Here is a 15,935-nt window from a genome sequence, read left to right as displayed (position 1 = left end):
TGCTGGGATTACAGGCGTGAGCCACCGCGCTTAGATCATCTCAATGTTCTTATTAAGCATCCGCAAGCCTAAAGATAAGACCTACAGTAGTAGCAGAAGGTCAGGACTTCCTACCGTGGAAAGTATAGTCAGCCACAAGAAATGAACATGGAGAGCGGTAAACATCTTGAAGAATTGACCCAACTATACATAAAGTAAGGTGTTATCTACAGGCTCCGACCATATTAGGGAAATTGAGGCACACATAAGATGTAACAAATCAGTCCTTACCAATTATCAAAATCAGCATTAACAATATATCCAGTATCAGCAAAATCAGAGTTCATGCCGTCTCCAAGATTGTAACATTTCATTCCTAAGTGAAGATATCCGTATGATCTTTTTAACTTCAAAAATACTCAATAGAGTAAATACTCCAAACAGTAGTGATCCCGAATTATCTTTTCATGACAAAAATTCCTTCTATGGCAGGAATATTGTTCACATAAGTGAGAAGTTAAACTCCTACAGAGAAAACGACTTCCTCAAAATAAAAATCTAAAAAAATTGCTTGCTTTTTGGACTAGAGAAACTTTTATCAATTCAAACTATGTCAAAGGGATAGGGGTCATAGGTCCCATGCGAATTTCCTTAGTTCCACCTGCAGCTTTTTCTGGAGTCTGACTGTGCCCTTAAAACACCCTTGCCAGGGCCGGGCACGGTGGCTCACGCCTGTAATCCCAGCACTTTGGGAGGCCAAGGCGGGTGGATCACGAGGTCAGGAGACCGAGACCACGGTGAAACCCCGTCTCTACTAAAAATACAAAAAATTAGCCGGGCGAGGTGGCGGGCGCCTGTCGTCCCAGCTACTTGGAGAGGCTGAGGCAGGAGAATGGTGTGAACCCAGGAGGCGGAGCTTGCAGTGAGCCGAGATTGCGCCACTGCACTCCAGCCTGGGCAACAGAGTGAGACTCCGTCTCAAAAAAAAAAAAAAAAAAAAAAAATACCCTTGCCAGAATTCTGAAGGTTGGCTACACTATGTGATCAACGTTTTTTATTTATTTATTTAGAGACAGGGTCTCTCTCTGTGGCCCAGACTGGAGTGCAGTGACATGATCATAGCTCACTACAGTCTCAATCTTCTGGGCCAAGCCATCCTCCCACCTCAACCCCCCAAGTTCCTGGGACTACACGCACACACCACCATGCACTGCTAGTTTTTTTTTAATTTTTTGAAGTGATGGAGTCTCCCTGTATTGCCCAGGCTGGTCTCAATCCTGGCTTAAGCCATCCTCCTGCCTTGGCCTCACAAGGTGCTGGGATTACAGGCATGAGCCATCTTGCCCAGCATGATCAGTGTTTTTTGTTGTTTTGGGTGGTAGGGTTGAAGTAGTTTTTGTGGTGAAATCGAAGTATTACCATACTACCAACTCATTTTTAAAAATATGAAATGTATAAAGAAAAAATATTAGAAAAATGAGGTTTAGCACCAATATTAATGGAAAATAATGCATTGTGTTACAAAATGAAATGTAAAAAAAATTTGCAAATTGCACAATTAGAGGTTAGCAATCTCAGCCTCCTAATTAGTAGACTTTAAGGTACTTGTACATGCTTGTTGCCTTAGGCTTCATCAACAAGAGATTATAATTAAGATGCTTCCTGAAAACTATTTTTAGTAGACTTAAGCCTGACTTCAGTTGAACTGTTGCTTAATAATTGTTCTCGTTTGTTTTAATTAATGCTGGGAACAGTGCTAACTTTCCTGACAAATCTACCATGATGTGACTCCTGATTACCTTCTTTAGCTTCATACCCTGACACTCTTTTTGCATTTTAAATGATCAATAGCAAGAATTAACGTGTATTGGTGGTTTGCTGCACACCAGCTACTGAATTCAGTGTTTCACAGCTTTTAAGGCTCCCTAAAATCCTGAGGTAGCAATTATCAGCTTTCATTTTATAAATGAGAAAATTATGGCTTTTCAAAGCTCTGGTGATTACCCAAGGTCACAAAGCTTCTAATGATAGAGGCAGGTTTTAAATCTAGACAATGTGATTCCAAGAACTCACGTCTTTAAAGATTACATGTAGTTTTCCAATAAACTATACTTTTCCTTCTTCCTGGAGTATCTCTCTCATAGTCATCCTACCAAACACCTATGAATTCATAACTCAGTTCAAAAGTCAATACTCTGGTTTCTCTTTAGAGTGTATAAATCTTTTGCCTTTTACAAAAGTCACTTCTACATCTTCTCTAATCTCTTTCCTAATAAATATGCTCTTCACTCCCACCTATGCTACTACTAAATCTAATACATTTATTATTATATTTTCCATGCAATAATTATTTACCCATCTCTCTCCCCCCCACCCCCCACTAAACCATGAGCACTCTGAGGGAACGGATTGCTTCTTACTCATCTCTCAATTCTCAGTTCTTTGTCCTGTGCCCTTCATGTGATCAACAAATTATTGTGGAATTACATTAACAGTTAACACACATGCTGTTACTACTTGGATCGCTCTTCTTTCCTGGCTTCCTGAAATGTTCCTGTTAATCTTTCCCATTCTTTCAAGGTTAAATTTCTCAAGGGTTGTCAGTACTTGGTGCCCTCTCCTCACTTCCTAAGTGCTCCAGAAACTATTAATATCTGGGTTTAGCCACCACCACTCTACAAAAACAGCTTTCACTAATGCCATCAATAACCTCTGGTTGCTAAATGCAGTGGACACTTCTTTTAGTTTTAAGTTTTTATTTTTGAGATGGGGTCTTGCTATGTTGCCCAGACTGGTCTCAAACCCTTGGGCTCATGCAGTCCTTCTGCCTCAGGCTCCCAGGTTGCTGAGACTACAGGCATGTGCCACCATGCCTGGTTTCAGTTTTCTATTTACATGACTTTCAGTAGCATTTGATGCTGTTGACCACGCTGTCCTTAAAATAATCTTCTTCTTGGTATTCAGAAACCAAGCTTCTCTTACCTATTCTGGTTTATACATCTGTCTTCTCAGCCTACTCATTGTCCTTAACTATTAAATATGTGTTTTTCTCAGGTTCAGTTTTTGTCTCTATTCTCTTCCAACTGTACTGTCTCCCTAGGTGATCTTATCCAAGCTCACAATTTTAATTTCCATCTGTTTAGGCAAGGACTCTCAAATCGTTATCTTTAGTCTATAACTCGCTTCTGGGATCTTGACCCATATATGCAACTGCCAAGTTACTATTTCCATTTGGAGTATCAAAGTGACCTCAAAAGTCAAGATGTGCAAAACTGACCTGATTTTCTTTACCTTTCCCATAACTACAACAACGACAATGACAACAACAACAAAAGACCTGGTGGTCTTCTACTAAACAACAATGCCAACTGCATAGTCAATTGCTCAAGCCAGAAACTCACTAATTTAAGTTTGAAGGTGGGCTGGGACTACAAGTATAATTATACAAATGACAACTTGAGCTCAGTTCACTTACTTTTGCTTTGATTTTTTTTTTCCTCTGGGCCGGGGTCCCACTCTGTTACCCAGGCTAGAGTGAAGTGGCAAGATCACAGTTCACTGCAGCCTCAGCCTCCCAGGCTCAGGTGATCCTCCAACCTTAGCCTCTGGAGTAGCTGGGACTACAGGTGCACACCACCACATTTGGCTAATTTTTATATTTTAGTAGAGATGAGGTCTCCCCACGTTGCCCAGGCTGATGTCAAACTCTTGGGCTCAAGTGATCTGCCTGCCTCATCCTCCCACAGTGCTAGGATTGCAGGTGTGAGCTACTGTGTGGCCCACTTTTGTTTTGATTAAGGAGTAAAAATGAGATAAGTAGGCATCTAGGTAAACTCATCATCTTATTAGTTCCCTTATATCTCATGAGGGTACCATGGACATAAGGACCACATCAAGTAAAATATTCTCTAAATTGGAAGATTATTGCAGTGGAACACATTGCTTTTTTTGGTAGTTTTGCTCTTGTTGCCCAGGATGGGGTGCAATGGTGCAATCTCTGCTCACTGCCACCTCCGCCTCCCAGGTTCAAGTGATTCTCCTGCCTCAGCCTCCCGAGTAGCTGGGATTACAGGCGCCTACCACGACACCCAGCTAATTTTTGTATTTTTAGTAGAGACGGGGGTTTCACCATGTTGTTCCAGCTGATCTTGAACTCCTGACCTCAGGTGATCCACCCTGCTCGGCCTCCCAAAGTGCTGGGATTACAGGTGTGAGCCACCACACCCGGCCCACATTGCTTTTTATCAGTGCCTATCAATGTACTCAATGAGTCATGGTACTGAGATATAAATAGGCAGACACTTCCTTATTGTGTTACCACCAAGACAAGTTCCCCTTATTCATGCTGGTACTGCAAAGCGTGCAGGTTTTCCATTTATGTCTATGTAAGCGCTTTGTGGAAACGCTAGTCTGAACTGACCCTTATCTTTGATTCTTCCTCACCCCTGACCAATTAATCACCAATTCCCTTTTTTGTTTGTTTGTTTGTTTGAGACAGAGTCTCGCTTGGTCACCCAGGCTGGGGTGCAGTGGCACACAATCTCGGCTCACTGCAACCTCCGTCTCCTGGGTTCAAGCGATTCTCCTGCCTCAGCCTCCCGAGTAGCTGGGATTACAGGTGTGTACTACCATTCCCGGCTAATTCTTGTATTTTTAGTGGAGATGGGGTTTCACCATATTGGCCAGGCTGGTCTTGAACTTCTGACCATAGGTGATCCACTCACCTAGGCCTCCCAAAGTGCTAGGATTACAGGCATGAGCCACTGCGCCCAGCTCCTGTTGTTTATAATTCCTACAGATCTCTTGAATTCATCTATTTTCCACCATTATCTATCATCCGGAAGACCGGATCACTCTTGCTCTTCTCTAATCCTTTCAAAACAAAGTGAAACAAGTCAGCTTTTTATATAGCAAATTTGTCTCTCTGTTTTAGGAGAATTTTTTAGGAAAGATCACACCTTTATATTATTCTTATTAGAATAAGACCTTATTCTTGTCAGACCTTTTTGTTATAAGAAAATGTTTTATATGTTCAAAACTTTAAGAGACAGTTCAGTCAGCTGTGGATTTTTTTAAATTTTATTTTTGCTTTGTTGGGTTTGTTTAAAATTAAACTCTAGGCTGGGTGCGGTGGCTCACTCCTATAATCCCAGTACTTTGGGAGTCCACAGCGGGTGGGTCGCTTGAGATGAGGGGTTCAAGACCATCGTGACCAACATGGTGAAACCCTGTCTCTACTGAAAATACAGAAATTAGCCAGGCATGGTGGTAGGCACCTGTAATCCCAGCTACTTGGGAGGTTGAGGCACAAGAATCATTTGAGCTCAGGAGGTGGAGACTGCAGTTATCTGAGACTGCGCCACTGCACTCCAGCCTGGGCGACAGAGCGAGACTCTGTCTCAAAAAAAAAAAAAAAAAAAAAAATTAAAATTAAAATTAAAATTAAACTCTATGGCTTCTCCACCTTGTGTTAGCTTGTCACCTAGTGCTAGATTGTTCCATTTTAATTTAACATTATCTACAAACTTAAGGAGGTCCCAATTCACCTCAGTTCATGGGATCCAGGTTATACTCTTGACTGTTAAAAATTTTAACCCCAAAATTTTAATCCAACACTACATATTTTCTCTTATTCACACCCCTTTCCCTTTGCCAATTAGATGGCACTAATAATTAGAATTTTTATAGTCCTATAAGCCATTATCTTCACAGAGGCACTAACTGTAACGTTAATTAGATTAATTAAATTGACACGTAATTTCCCAACCCACTTGTTAACTTCCAGCCTTTCCCTGTTGTTAGAGGAGCAATCTGATAACATATCCAATGTACCTTGAAAAGTAAAGCTAGATATATTTGCTAAATCTGTAAAGACTAGGATACCGTGGCTCTCCAGCTGAACTCGCTATGCACTAGCGTTATTTAAAGGAATGCTGACAAGTGGGCAGTTACAAATTACTGCAATTGATAGGAAGAGCAAAAGTGAGCTGAGTCCATGGCTAGTGTCCCTATACAGCCCATGCAATATGGCACCTATCCAGTTTGTTCCAGACAGCTGCATAAGAGAATTCTAAACTTTCTATAGGTTGTGTTGCTTCCCACAGAGGGAGTAGCTTCTTCACACATTACAGGTACCATCATACAGGCAGCTACTGCAGTTCAGATGAGGTGAAGTTGAAATTTTAACCTTAAGTAGCAATACTTACGGGAAACAGAATGAGAAAAGTCAATACAGGTCTTCTAATACTAAAGCTATTGGGGCTTTAGTATCTTTAATACTAAAGATTCATACCCTGGGACTTTAGTCATTACTTCTCCCCCTTGTGGCTTGTTTACCGGGTCATCAATGTCTTGCCTTCTATTTGAGCAAATAAACCTACCATCCCTAGCTAAGGGAGGTTTGCTCAAACATCCCCTGACACATACTATCCAGCTTGAAACTCTTCAGTGGTTGTCTACTGCTATTAAGATAAAAACCAAAATTTCCAGGGTAGACCACAAGACTGTGTGATCTGGTCCCTACCTACTTTACTATGTTTATTTCACATGACTCTCCAACTGCCCTATTCCAACTGCATTGGTCTTATTTCAATTGCATAAAAACCATATTCCATTTCTTAATCATTGACGTTGGGATAACTGGATAGCTACATGAAAAAATGAAACATTGAATGTGTTCCTCATAATATTTGGAACTTATATCACAGAAAAAAGAATATATAAAGGGCTGATATATAAAGAGCTTTTAAAAAAGAGTTAAAAATCCTTTTGAAAAATAGACAAGAAATATAAACAGATGAGTCACAGAAAAAGAAAGTCAAATGGTCCTTTACCTTGTAAAGAGATGCCATAATAAAAGAGATGCAAATTGATATTATAATGTAAATTTTTTGCATATTAGTTACAAATCCAAACGTTTGACAACATACTCTGTTGAAAAGGCTGTGGATAAATACACACCCTCATATATTTCAACTTGGCATGCAAAATGATACAACCCCTGTAGAGGAGAATTTGCCAATATCTAGCACAATTAGGTATGGATTTGTGTTTGACCCAATAATTCTACTTCCAGGAATCTATCCCAAAGAAACACCAGCAAAAACGCAAAAAGTTGTGTGCACAGGGATATTAATGGCAGCACTCTTTGACATAACAAAAAGGCTAGGAACAATGCATATGACTACCAGAAAAAGATCGGTTGAATAAATGTGATTTTGCATATTTGAATAATATTCAGCCATAAAATAAAGATCTACATATGACTGTGGTGTAATCGCCAGGGTTTACTAGGTAAACATTAAAAAACAAGCATGTTTAGAAAAAAAAAAGCATCTTTTATCTAAGAAAGGAGTGCAAAAATAACACAGAGAAATCTATTTGCATATATTATTTTTAAATGAAGGATAAAAACGGTTAACTATCAGGGGCAGAGAGGACAGAGTGAGTAAAAAAGTAATGAAGCTAAACTTTTCTGAATGTACCTTGTTTGATAGTATCAGCTTTGGAAGCATGTAAGTGATTTATATCATTTGATATGGTTTGGATTTGTGTCCCTGCCCAAATCTCATGATGAATTGTAATCCCCAGTATTGGAGGAGGGGTCTGGTAAGAGGTGATTGGATCATGGGGCCAGCTTTCCCACTTGCTGATCTCATGATAGTGAGTTCTCACGAGATCTGGTTGTTTAAAAATGTGTGGCACCCCCACCCCTTCGCTGTCTTTCTCCTTCTCTGATCATGTGAGGCATGCCTCCTTTCTCTTTGCCTTCTGCCATGATTGCAAGTTTCCCCAGCCATGCTTCCTGTACAGCCTGCGTAACCATGAGCCAACTAAACCTCTTTATAAATTACCCAGTCTCAGATAGTCCTTTATAGTAATGCAAGAACAGACTAATACATCATTATAAAGTAAAATAAACCAAAATAAAATTTTAATTGAAAACAAAATGAAATAACAAGGTAGAGATATGGAAAATAAACCACACAGAAAAGAAGTATTTTAAGTTCTTTTACAATATAGGAATTTATCTAAACATCCCTAGTGGGAAATGGCCTAAGGACAAAAGTAACTAAAAAAAAATCTTAAACTATTTTGTGATCATATTGCTAGTAATAATATGAGTATTAGATATCTGTAATTATATATATATATGTATGTATGTATACATATAGAGAAAGAGTGTTCACACAATTATTTCAATCTCATCAGGAACCAAGATTTTCAGGGTTAGAAAAAAACAGATACGATATAAAAATTAAATAAATGTAGTCATCCTAATTTATAGTTAGAAATAACATTATGAATAGTATGAATTTATAATATATTTTCTCTTTTCTTTTTCTTTTTATTTCCTTTTGAGGCCAGTCTTGCCATGTCACCCAGGCTGGAGTGCAGTAGTGCAGTGATGCAATCACAGGTCACTGCAGCCTCAACCTTCTGGGCTCAAGTGATCCTCCCAGCTCAGCCTCCCAAGCAGCTGGAACAACAGACACACACCACCACACCCAGCTAACTTAAAAAAATTTTTTTTTGTAGAGATGGGGTCTTACCATGTTGCCCAGGCTGGTATGGAACTCCTGGGCTCAAGCAATCCTCCTGCCTTGGCATCCCAAAGTGCTGGGATTACAGGCATGATGTTTTATTTATTTATTTATTTAAGTTTTTTTCTAACTGTATTCATGGAAATGTCTTATAAATACTTACCAAGCAGTAACAATGAATTCACCCAGTGCTGAGATTGTGGCCTCTACTCTAAATGCTATTTCCTATTTAAAAGAACCAAGACATGTCTATAGAGAAAAGGCTAATAGGAAGACAAATGAAGATGAGTTGATCATACTGGAAAGCAAGGAATCTATCCAAGACTAATAGGATCACAACAAAGGAACACAGGAGCCAATAAAAAAGGCTCCCAGTGGCCAGAGATGGAGCAATTTGAGCATCAAGAAGATCAATACCTGCAATTAATTGAAACACATCAAATTTGCAATAATCCAGAGTTCATAATGATATTAACAACAACTACTACTATAGAAATTATCGGGGGAACCCATCCCCAATATTTTTTTTTTTTTTTTGAGACGTAGTCTCGCTCTGTCACCCAGACTGGAGTGCAGTGGCGCAATCTCGGCTCACTGCAAGCTCCGCCTCCTGGGTTCATGCCATTCTCCTGCCTCAGCCTCTCTGAGTAGCTGGGACTACAGGTGCCCACCACCATGCCCGGCTAATTTTTTGTATTTTTAGTAGAGACGGGGTTTCACCATGTTAGCCAGGATGGTCTCGATCTCCTGACCTCGAGATCCGCCCACCTTGGCCTCCCAAAGTGCTGGGATTACAAGCGTGAGCCACCGCACCCGGCCACCCGCCCCCAATATTTCAATGTAGGTTCTTTCTATTTTCTGTAAGTGTCAGCCAGCTGAGAAATAAAGAGAGACAGTACAAAGAGAGGAATTTTACAGCTGGGCCACTGGGGTGACATCACATATTGGTAGGACCATGATGCCCACCTGAGACTCAAAACCAGCAAGTTTTTATTAAGGATTTCAAAAGGGGAGGGGGTGTCAGAACAGGGAGTAGATACAAAGATCACATGCTTCAAAGGGCAAAAAGCAGAACTACTAATAAGGGTCTAACAAAGATCACATGCTTCTGAGGGAACAGGACAAAGGGCAAAAGCAAAACTACTCATAAGAGTCCAACAAAGATCTCAAGGCAAAGGGCAAAAGCAGAACTACTGATAAGGGTCTATGTTCAGCAGTGCACATATTGTCTTGATAAACATCTTAAACGACAGAAAACTGGGTTTAAGAGCAAAGAACCGGGGCCGGGCGCGGTGGCTCAAGCCTGTAATCCCAGAACTTTGGGAGGCTGAGGCAGGTGGATCACGAGGTCAGGAGATCAAGACCACCCTGGCTAACACTGTGAAACCCCATCTCTACTAAAAAATACAAAAAAAATTAGCTGGGCGTGGTGGCGAGCGCCTGTAGTTGCAGCTACTCAGGAGGCTGAGGCAAGAGAATGGCGTGAACCAGGGAGGCGGAGCTTGCAGTGAGCCGAGATCGCGCCACTGCACTCCAGCCTGAGGGACAGAGCGAGACTCTGTCTCAAAAAAAAAAAAAAAAAGAAAAACAGCAGAGAACCGGTCTGACCACAAATTTACCATGGCGGAGTTTTTCCCCACCCTAGTAAGTCTGAGGGTACTGCAGGAGACCAGGACACATCTCAGTCCTTATCTCAACTGCACAAGACAGACATTCCCAGAGCGGCCATTTATAGACCTCCCCCCAAGGAATGCATTCGTTTCCCAGGGTATTAATATTAATAGTCCTTGCTAGGAAAATAATTTAGCGATATCTTCCCTACTTGCACGTCCATTTATAGGCTCTCTGCAAGAAGGAAAATATGGCTCTTTTTGCCCGACCCCACAGGCAGTCAGACCTTATGGTTGTCTTCCCTTGTTCCTTAAAATTTGCTGTTATTCTGTTCTTGTTCAAGGTGCACTGATTTCATATTGTTCAAACACACAAGTTTTACAATCAGTTTGTACAGTTAACACAATTATCACAGTGGTCCTGAGGTGACATACATCCTCAGCTTATGAAGATAACAGGATTAAGAGATTAAAGACAGGCGTAAGAAATTATAAAAGTATAATTTGGGAACTGATAAATGCCCATATTAAAATGAAATCTTCACAATTTATGTTTCTCTGCTGCAGCTCCAGCTGGTCCCTCCATTCAGGGTCCCTGACTTCCTGCAACAAGAAATGACCAACAGGACAGGTGCGGTGGGTCACGCCTGTAATCCCAGCACTTTGGGAGGCCGAGGCAGGCGGATCGTGAGGTCATGAGATTGAGACCATCCTGGCTCACATGGTGAAACCCCATCTCCACTAAAAATACAAAAAAATTAGCCAAGTGTGGTGGCAGGTGCCTGTAGTCCCAGCTACTCTGGAGGCTGAGGCAGGAGAATGGCGTGAACCCGGGAGGCGGAGCTTGCAGTGAGCGGAGATTGCACCACTGCACTCCAGCCTGGGCAACAGAGCGAGACTCCATCTCAAAAAAACAGAAATGACCAACAAAACTTATTGATTCCTTTGGAGAATGCTGGGAAACCAATATGTTATTCTAAAAACAGAAACAACAAACAGAATGAATCAAGTGTTTAGCTTGCCCTTCCTGGAAGAACTGCACCTCAGGGTAACCTAAGGGAATAGTTGATGAGAGAAAGTTTTTCTATATAGAAATATTGTAGTTAATAAATGAAGACGAATTGGTAAAATTAAAATATCACCTGTCTGCAACTCCTAATGAAATCTTGGGTCCAGGCAAGGGTGATTAATGGTTGCTGACATCACAGAAAGAGAACCAAGCTTATGTGTCTCCTGATTTGATGCAATAGTACAAACACAATACTTCCCATGACATATTCCTGCTTTAAAAAAAATTGAAACTGAATTGAATCAAACCTCATACCTATTTGCCAATTTTATAAAAAATACAGTAGACAGAGGAGCATGTTAAAAAACACCATTGGGATGCAATCAGGAAGATCCAAAATAAAGACAATTCTGTAAACAAATTCATGTTTCTTCAACAAATACATTGCAAGAAAAATAAAGAACTGGAGAAATGTTTTATATTTTAAAAGATTTAAGACATAATTCAACCAAAGGCAATGTTTGAATCCTGATTGGATCCTTCTGTTAACAAACCACAAGACCATTTCTGAGACAATCAGGGAAGCCTGGATATTTGATAACATTTATTGTTAAGTTTTTAGGCATAGTATCTGTGTTGTAAAGTGACAACTGTGGCCCCAGGAAAAGTACCTAAAAGCAGCCTCTAGTTGCTGAGAGAAACTCCTAGCTGATAGCTAGCAAGGAAATGGGACCTCAGTTCCACAACCACAAGGGACTGAATTGTGCTAACTGTACCACTGAACTTGGAAGCAGATTTTTTTCTCCAGAGCCACCAGATAAAACTCAGTCTGACTAACACCTGGTCTAAGCCTTGTAATACCCTGAGCAGATGACCCAGTAACACCATGCCAGACTATTAAGACAGATGGTGAGGTATAGGATGGGAGAGAAACAGGTGATTCTGTAATGACTTCTCCCTTTGAGAATCAGAATACTGAAATTACACTGTTAAATTAGGTGCTGTGGTCTGAACGTGTCCCCCCAAAAACTATATGTTGAAACCTAATCTCTGATGTGATAATATTAAGAGTTGGGGCCATTGTGGTGATGTGAGCATGGAACCCTCATGAATGGGATTAGTACCCCTATAAAAGAGGCCCCCAACAGCTGTCTTGCCCTTCCACCTCATGTGCACAGTGAGAAGGTGTCATTCTGTGAACCAGGAAGCAGGCCCTCACCAGACATCAAATCTGCTAGTGCCTTGAGCTTATACTTCCCAGCCTCCAGAACCATGAGAAATAAATATTTATCATTTATAAGTTACCCAGTTTATGATAGTTTGTTATATCAGCTGAATGGACTAAGACATAGAGCATTACAAAGACTCACAACAAAAGGAAAATAGGAATAAAATGTCATGTGTTCCTGACTTGTGTTTGAGTCATATTCAACAGTAGCAAGCCAAGCACAGTCCCACTCAATTCACCACTGTCATGAATAAAAAATTCTTGTAGCTGCCACATATGTCCTTTCTAAGTATGTGTCTTACTATGTAAAAAATGTATATGCCTATGTTAAACTTCAGATTTTCTTTTCTTCTTTTTCTTTTTTTTGAAACAGAGTCTGACTCTGTTGCCCAGGCTGGAGTGCAGTGGTGTGATCTCAGCTCACTGCAACCTCCGCCTCCCAGGTTCAAGCAATTCTCCTACCTCAGCCCCCACCCCGAATAGCTGGGATTACAGGCATGCACCACCACACCCAGCTAATTTTTGTATTTTTAGTAGAGACAGGGTGTCACCACCTTGGCCAGGCTGGTCTTGAACTCCTGACTGCAAGTAATCCGCCTCGGCCTCCTAAAGTGCTGGGATTACAGGCGTGAGCCACCGTGCCCAGCCCAGCATTTCTTAATTACTTTACCCTCTCTTGTTTTATTACTTCATTTGCTTCTCTGAAGAAAGCAGGTTTCTCATTATCCTCAAGGTAACTGCTTCCCCCTGCAGTGTTCATTGGATACTTAGAAAAAAGCCCACTCTGTGTCCTTTATATTTTTATTCTACCTCAGCACCCCCCCGAATAGCTGGGATGACAGGCATGCACCAACACACCCAGCTAATTTTTGTATTTTTAGTAGAGACAGGGTGTCACCACGTTGGCCAGGCTGATCTTGAACTCCTGACCACAGGTAATCCGCCTCGGCCTCCTAAAGTGCTGGGATTACAGGCATGAGCCACCGTGCCCGGCCCAGCATTTCTTAATTACTTTACCCTCTCTTGTTTTATTGCTTCATTTGCTTCTCTGAAGAAGGCAGGTTTCTCATTATCATCAAAGTAACTGATTCCCCCTGCAGTGTTCATGGGTTACTTAGAAAAAAGCCCACTCTTTGTCCTTTATATTTTTATTCTATCTCAGCACCCCCTGGAATAGCTGGGATGACAGGTATGCACCACCACACCCAGTTAATTTTTGTATTTTTAGTAGAGACAGGGTGTCACCACGTTGGCCAGACTGATCTTGAACTCCTGACCACAGGTAATCCGCCTCGGCCTCCTAAAGTGCTGGGATTACAGGCGTGAGCCACCGTGCCCGGCCCAGCATTTCTTAATTACTTTACCTTCTCTTGTTTTATTGCTTCATTTGCTTCTCTGAAGAAGGCAGGTTTCTCATTATCATCAAAGTAACTGACTCCCCCTGCAATGTTCATGGGATACTTAGAAAAAAGCCCACTCTGTGTCCTTTATATTTTTATTTTTTCTTAACAGGAAGGCAAATTTGGTTGCACTTTAAACTTAATAGTCATCATTTTAAACATAATTGTAGTATAAACACGTAATCCGAACCCTCTTTGACTGAGGAATCACATTCATTTATTCCCTCAACAAATGTCTGTTGAGCTCCAGCTGTGTATCTTTAAGTAAAGTTCTCAGGATATAAAAGAACAAGATCCCAGTCAAAGGAACTTACCATCTAGAGGCAGAGATGGGCTTACAACCAGGAAATGCAATGCAATACGGCAAGTGCTGGGTGAGAGGCAAGGACAGGAAGTTGTGGGAACATTTGGGAAGAGCATCTAACGTAATTTGAGGGGACCAGGAAAGGCATTCCAGAGGAAGTGTATTAGTTTCCCATTGCTGCTGTAACAAATTACCAGAAATTTAATGGCTTAAAATAACACAAATGTATTAGCTTGCAGTACTGGACATTGAAAGTCCAAGATCAAGGTGTCAGCAGGGCTGCATTCTCTCTGGAGGCTATAAGCAATAGTCTGTTCTTTGCCTTTTCTGACTTTCAGTGGCTGCCTATATTCCTCACGGCCCCCTACCAGCAGTGGCATCACTGACCTCTCTGCTTCCATCATGATGTCTTCTCTCTCACTCTCATCTCCCTGCCTCACTCTTGGAAGGGCCTTTGTAATTACATTGGGCCCATTCAGATAATACAAGGATAATTTCGTATGTCAAATTCTGAACCTAATCACAACTGCAAAATCATTTTACCACGTTAAGTAACAGGTTCCAGGGATTGGGATGTGAATGCCTTAGGGGAGCCACTAATCAGCCTACCGCAGGAAGTAACCACAGAAGGATATTGGAGAGTTTTCCAAGGAGGGGAATGTAGAAAAGCATCTAAAGACCTAGGGGAAGGGAACTGTGAAACTTTATAGCTTAGTGACTGACGTGGTTTGGATGTGTCCATTCCAAATCTCATGCTGAAGTGTGATCCCTAATGTTGGAGGTGGACCTAGGGGGAGGCATTTGGGTTATGGGAGCAGATCCCTCATGAATGTCTTGGTGCTGTCCTCATGGTAATGACCGAGTTCTCTATGAGTTCACACGAGAGCTGGTTGTTTAAAAGAGCACGGCATGACACGCATCTCTCTCTCTCTCTCTTCTTGCTCCCTCTCCTGCCATGTGGCATACCAGCTCCCCCTCTGCCTTCCATCATGATCGTGAGCTTCCTGAGGCCTCAATAGAAGCTGTGCAGATGTTGACGCCACGCTTGTACAGCCTGCAGAATGGTAGGCCAAATAAACTTCTTTCTAAAATAAATTCCCAACCCCAGGTAACCCTTTATAGCAGTATCTTTGGCTATAAAATAACATAGAAATAATTTAATAGTATCTATATCACCTCATCATATAGAATAAAATAATACATGTAAAGCTCTAAGAACATTATGTGTTCATTCTGAGTCAGTACATAATGTTAGCCATGGCAATGACAAATAGAGGAAAAAGAGGAAATCCAGAATGGAGGCTGAAATAGAAAGCAGGGACCAGAACAAGATTGATCTGGTGGTGAGGTCTTGTGGAATTAACCTGAGGGGAATACTTTGATGAATTTTAAGCAGGAATGTGGCATGATTACTTACGTATTTTAGTTGACTGGCTGCCTGGCTAAATGGAAAACAGATTGAGGGAGACAAGACTGGAGGTAGGAGAAGGGGGAGGACAAGAGTGAAATGAGGACAGCACTTGCTTTTCGTACACACCTTAAGGAGGCACCAAAATATTTGGGAATCAAGAAAAATGAAATTTTAATGCAATATTTTACAAAATCAAATTAATGCAAAAAAACCATGATGAACAACTTATGAAAATTTAAATAAAGCAGGGTTATTAGGGAGTTCATTGAAAGGATGTTCTAATAATCCAAGTCAGAGATGATGAGAGCCTAAAGCAGAGGGGTAGCACTGGATATGAAGATAGTTGGACAGACTAAGGAAACCTATGGAAGGAATTGGGTGAGGAGAGGGTCTGGTAATATCTTTTACTGAGAGAGTTACACAAAAGCAGGCAGAAGTTTACCTGGCAGCA

At 41.1% G+C, this 15,935-nt stretch overlaps 1 pseudogene; it reads left to right on the top strand.

The window, feature by feature from the left end:
* The window catches only part of LOC100582718, a 31,795-nt pseudogene that overhangs the window by 443 nt on the left and 15,417 nt on the right, over positions 1-15,935 (top strand).

Source organism: Nomascus leucogenys, chromosome 23 (assembly GCF_006542625.1).
Source record: "Nomascus leucogenys isolate Asia chromosome 23, Asia_NLE_v1, whole genome shotgun sequence".
Classification (NCBI taxonomy): Eukaryota; Metazoa; Chordata; class Mammalia; order Primates; family Hylobatidae; genus Nomascus; species Nomascus leucogenys.
Note: the sequence above shows the minus strand (reverse complement) of the source record. Positions and strands in the feature narration are given on the sequence as shown.